The sequence below is a fragment of the Thamnophis sirtalis genome, unplaced genomic scaffold, assembly GCF_051295495.1.
Source record: "Thamnophis sirtalis isolate CommonGarterSnake01/CBP01778 unplaced genomic scaffold, rThaSir2_p1.2 scaffold_4, whole genome shotgun sequence".
Taxonomy (NCBI): domain Eukaryota; kingdom Metazoa; phylum Chordata; class Lepidosauria; order Squamata; family Natricidae; genus Thamnophis; species Thamnophis sirtalis.
In genome coordinates, this window is record NW_028261384.1 from 129,348,835 (window position 1) to 129,354,834 (window position 6,000).

Below are 6,000 nucleotides of genomic sequence, written 5' to 3' on the forward strand. Positions count from 1 at the left end.
GTGCTGGGCAGGGACTTGAACTTTCTTTTGGCTGGGGAAAACCTGGAAACTTTCAGATTCCTGGGCGGGACCTTGCTGATGGTGGCAGCTTAATAGAGCTGCTCCCGGGTTTCTGGTCGCGTTATCTGCCTAGACATCTGACAGATACCTCACTCTTCAGGTAATTCAGAGAAGAGATAAAGGGGGAAATAAAAGAGTTTAAAGTGGACTTATATGATAAACTTGATACTAGGATTGCCAAAATAAATGATGATATGCTGGGACTTGTAACTTTACTGACAGAACATGTTTCTGGAATTGAAGATAACCTAGAGGTTCTTAATGAAGCTAATACCAATTTGACATCCAAAACTTTCAGCTCCAGCAGGCCTTGGAGGAAACCAGCTATCTTGACCCATTCCAGTCCGGCTTCAGACCTGGCTACAGCACAGAAACCGCTTTGGTCGCATTGACTGATGACCTCTGGAGAGCCAGGGATCGAGGCCATGCCTCCATCCTGGTTCTCCTTGACCTCTCAGCGGCTTTCGATACCATCGACCATGGTATCCTTCTGTGACGACTGCGAGAGGTGGGGGTGGGAGGCACTGTTCTACAATGGTTCTCCTCTTACCTCTCGGACAGGTCGCAGTCGGTGTTAGTTGGGGGGCAGAGATCGAACCCTAGGCCCCTAACATATGGGGTGCCACAGGGTTTGGTCCTGTCTCCCCTACTTTTCAACATCTACATGAAACCGCTGGGCGAGATCATTCGGTGGCATGGGATAAAATACCACCAGTATGCGGACGATACCCAGCTGTATCTGTCCGCCCCGTGCCAACTCAATGAAGCGGTGGACGTGATGAACCAGGGACTTGAAGCTGTTAGGGACTGGATGAGGGCTAACAAACTCGTGCTCAACCCGGATAAGACCGAATGGCTGTTGTGTTTCCCTCCCACCAATTTGGCAAATATTCCATCTCTCAGGCTGGGGGGTCAAACATTATACCCCTCAGACAGGGTCCACAACTTGGGAGTCCTCCTGGACCCACAGCTGACTTTTGAACACCATTTGTCAGCTGTGACCAGGGGGGCATTTGCCCAGGTTTGCCTGGTGCACCAGTTGCGTCCCTACCTGAACCGGGAGGCTCTCACAACAGTCACTCGTGCCCTTGTGACCTCTAGGCTGGAGTACTGCAATGTGCTCTACATGGGGCTGCCCTTGAGGAGTATTCGGCGACTTCAGCTAGTCCAGAATGCAGTCGCGCGAGCAATTGTGGGTGTACCTCGCTTCACCCACGTAACACCTATCCTCCGTGAGCTGCACTGGCTACCTGTCAATCTCCGGATACGCTTCAAGGTGCTACTTGCCACCTATAAAGCCCTTCATGGTAGTGGATCTGGGTACTTGAGAGACCGCCTACTGCCGATCACCTCCACACGACCCATTAGATCTCATCATTTAGGCCTTCTCCGAGTTCCATCTGCTGGCCAATGCCGACTGGCCACCACGCGGAGGAGAGCCTTCTCGGTGGTAGCTCCGACCCAATGGAACGACCTCCCCGTGGAGCTTCTTACCCTCACCACCCTCCAGACCTTCCGCACAGCCCTTAGAATCTGGCTATCTCGTCAGGCCTGGGGCTAAAGATTGTAACCTGCCCGAATGGTCTGAATGTTGCATTTTAATCATGTACTGTCTATATGTAAAAGTCTGTTTCCCCCCTTCCTTTTTGATTGTGAGCCGCCCTGAGTCCCCCCAGGGAAAAGGGCGGCATACAAATAAACACAAATAAAAAAAATAAAAAAAATAAAAACTGAGGTGGTGCAACAAAAAGTTGAAAATGCTGAAAAACAAATTATTATGATACAGTACAGGCAGATGGAGCTGGCATTAAGAGTCAGGGGGTTGCGTGAGGATAAACAGGAGAACTTGAAACAGGTTTTTTCAGAGGCTTTTGATTGTCTGGTGGAAAGACCGGGGTCCAACTTTGACTGGCAGATCGATAAAGTTTATCATGTTAATTCTTGGGCGGCAAAACAGAAGCAACTTCCCCGAGATGTAGTTATATACTTCACAACAAGAGAGTTCAGAAATATGGTACTGCAAGCGTCTTATAACACCAAGCTTCAAATTGAGGGCCAGGATTTGATTGTTTTGAAAGAAATACCACCTCAAATGCTAAGAGCCAGGAGAGACTATGCTTTTTTAGTGGAAGAACTCAGAAACCGTCAGATACAGTACAGATGGGATGTACCATTTGGTATTATAATTACATTTGACAAGCAAAGATATCGTCTCAACTCCGTATGGAAAGCTCGAGATTTTTATCACAATATTCTGAAGGCGGGGACACTCTGCACCATCTGGATCTGGAGAAAGACCACAAGAAGGACAAGATAGACAGCAAACCACACAACTACCAGACAAGATGTACCATCTTCCCTCCCCGGAAGGGCAAGGTGTCATGGAACAAAGACCCAGCCATATGACTACCAGACGAATGGAAAAACAAGCTAAAAGGCAACAACCTCAACAATTATTGGCCATCGATCAAGGAGTTACAGCAACAAGCTCAGAAGCCGTTGGAGGAGCTAGGCCAAAGGTTAAACAGGCCATGCAGGAGGTTCTAAAAAAGCTTCAGGTAACCAAAGATGACAACTAAGATTTTAACATGGAATGTCAATGGACTGAATTCCCCACAGAAGAGAAAGAAAATATTTCACTATCTTAAACAGTTCAAGAATGATATAATTTGTTTGCAAGAAACTCATATCAAATCAACTGATCAAAAATATTTGCTTAACCCCAAACTTGGTCAACATTTTGTGACCTCTGCTACGGAAAAGAAAAATGGTATAGTTGTATACTTAAGAAAAGACATCAAAGCTGAACTAATTGAAGCAGATCCCTTTGGAAGATATATTGCGCTAGATCTAATCTTAGAAGGGAAAAGGACATTACTTTTGGGAATTTATGCTCCTAATCAACAGCAAGATGGATTCTATAGAAATCTTCATGCTAAATTAGTACAGTGGGACTATAAGTCTTGTACACTATTGGGTGACTGGAACGGTGTGATCGACACTAAAAGAGATAAGAAGACCTCTTGCCCAAATACTAAAATGCGAGCTAAGCTACCCAAACCATTTTTTGACATGATGGACGACTTTGAATTGAGAGATATTTGGCGAGAAAGAAATGCAGAGGAATATGATTTCACCTTCTTTTCTGATAGACATCAATCCCTTTCAAGGATTGATTTTATACTAATCACTAATGATTTACTTTCTAGGGTGAAGAAGACAAAGATTGCGGCTAGGGTCCTTTCGGATCATAACCCATTTTTGATGGAATTGGGAAGGGCAGTGCAGGCAAGAAGGTCTTGGAGGCTGAATGAAAACTTATTCAGATATGAAAAGTACATTAATGATTGTAAAAAATTGTTATCTGAATACTTTGTTTTGAATATGAATAAGGGTACACCTATGGAATTTGTATAGGATGCAAGGAAAGTGTATATGAGAGGAGTACTGATGAATATAAATAAAATACATAGACATAAACAAGGGCTAAAACGAACAGAGTTGGAAGAGGAAATTAAGAGGAAAGAGTTGGAGTTAACATTGAATCCAGGCGGTACAAAGATTAAGGAAGCAATTACCATATTAAAATCTCAATTTGACATGTTGATCTCTGACCAGGTAGCCACTAGTTTATTATATGCAAAACACAACATTTTGTAATGCAAATAAACCTGGCAGATGGTTAGCTTATCAGATTAGGAAAAAAAGGAAAACTCGAAATGTATCCAAACTGATTTATAGAGGGAAGGAGGTGTTTCAACAGGAGGAGATTCAAAAGGCATTTCGGGAATTTTTTACAGAATTGTATAAAGGGGATAAAATTAAGGGTTTAGATATAGACAAATACTTAGATAAATACTTAGTTAGAGAAGAGCACAGGCAAAAGCTGGACCAACTAATAATCTCGGGGGAAATTTTGCAGGTAATTAAACTAAACTAAACTAAACTAAACTGGCGCTTTCCCCAACTAAAGTTAGGGAAAGCGCCAGGTACATATGGCTTGACAGTGGTTTACTATAAAAATTTACAGTTAGAAATGGTAGAACCTCTTAGAGAATTATTTAATAAGATCCAAACGGAAGGTAAAGTGCCTCCATCTTGGAAGACAGCGTTTATATCTTTGATACCCAAAGAAGATGAAGATACTACCCAACCAAAAAATTATAGACCTATCTCATTACTTAATGTAGATTACAAAATTTTTACTAAAATACTAGCAAATAGGTTAATGTTGATTATTCAACAATTGATACACACCTACCAAACAGGTTTTATACAGGGGAGACAGATGAAGAGTAATGTTAGACTAATTATTAATGCATTAGAATATTTGGGAAAGAACAACCAAATTCCTGCTGCGTTCATATTTCTCGATGCTGAGAAGGCCTTTGATCGAGTTAACTGGCAATTTCTGTTGAAGATATTGCAAAAAATGCAGATAGGAGATCGCTTTTTACAATCAATTAAAGCAATATATCAACAGCACACATTTAGTCATTTAGTTTAGTCACTTTATTTGTATGCCGCCCTTTTCCCTGGGGGGACTCAGGGTGGCTCACAGTTCAAAAAGGGGAGGGGAAAGACCAACAATTTACAACATAGAGACACTACATCATTTAAAAACTCAACAGTCATACAATTCGAGTGTGGGTTAGAGTCTTAACCCCAGGCCAGCCGGGACAGCCAGATTTTAAGGGCGGCGCGGAAGGTCTGGAGGGAGGCAAGGGTCCGAATCTCCACAGGGAGTTTGTTCCAGAGGGTCGGAGCAGCCACCGAGAAGGCTTTCCTCCGGGTAGTTGTCAGTCTACACTGGCCTGGCTGATGGAATTCAGAGGAGGCCTAATCTATGCGATCTTATCGGTCTAGTGGAGGTAATTGGCAGTAGGCGGTCTCTCAAGTACCCAGATCCAATACCATGAAGGGCTTTGTAGGTGACAAGTAGCACCTTGAAGCGCACCCGGAGATCAACAGGCAGCCAGTGCAGCTCGCAGAGGATAGGTGTTACGTGGGTGAATCGAGGTGCACCCACGATCGCTCGTGCGGCTGCATTCTGGACCAGCTGAAGTCGCCGAATACTCTTCAAGGGCAGCCCCATGTAGAGCACATTGCAGTACTCCAGCCTAGAGGTCACAAGGGCACGAGTGACTGTTGTGAGGGCCTCCCGGTTCAGGTAGGGATGCAACTGGTGCACCAGACGAACCTGGGCAAATGCCCCCCTGGTTACAGCTGACAAATGGTATTCGAAAGTCAGCTGAGAGTCCAGGAGGACTCCCAAGTTGCGAACCCTATCTGAGGGGCATACAATTTTACCCCCCAGCCTGAGAGATGGAACACTTGGCCAATTCATGGGAGGGAAGCACAACAGCCACTCGGTCTTTTCTGGATTGAGCACAAGCTTGTTAACCCCCATCCAGTCTCTAACAGCCTCAAGACCCTGGCTCATCACATCCATCGCTTCATTGAGTTGGCATGGGGCGGAGAGATACAACTGAGTATCGTCCGCATACTGATGGTATTTTATCCCGTGCCGTCGGATGATCTCACCCAGCAGTTTCATGTAGATGTTGAAAAGAAGGGGGGACAGGACCGAACCCTGCGGCACCCCATGCGTTAGGGGCCTAGGTGTCGATCTCTGCCCTCCGACTAACACCGACTGCGACCTGTCCGAGAGGTAAGAGGAGAACCACCGTAAAACAGTGCCTCCCACTCCCACCTCTCGCAGTCGTCGCAGAAGGATACCATGGTTGATGGTATCGAAAGCCGCCGAGAGGTCAAGGAGCACCAGGATGGAGGCATGGCCTCCATCCCTGGCTCTCCAAAGATCATCAGTCAACGCGACCAAAGCGGTTTCTGTGCTGTAGCCAGGTCTGAAGCTGGACTGGATCGAGATAAGTGGCTTCCTCCAAGGACCGCTGGATCTGAAAGGCCACCAGTTCAAAT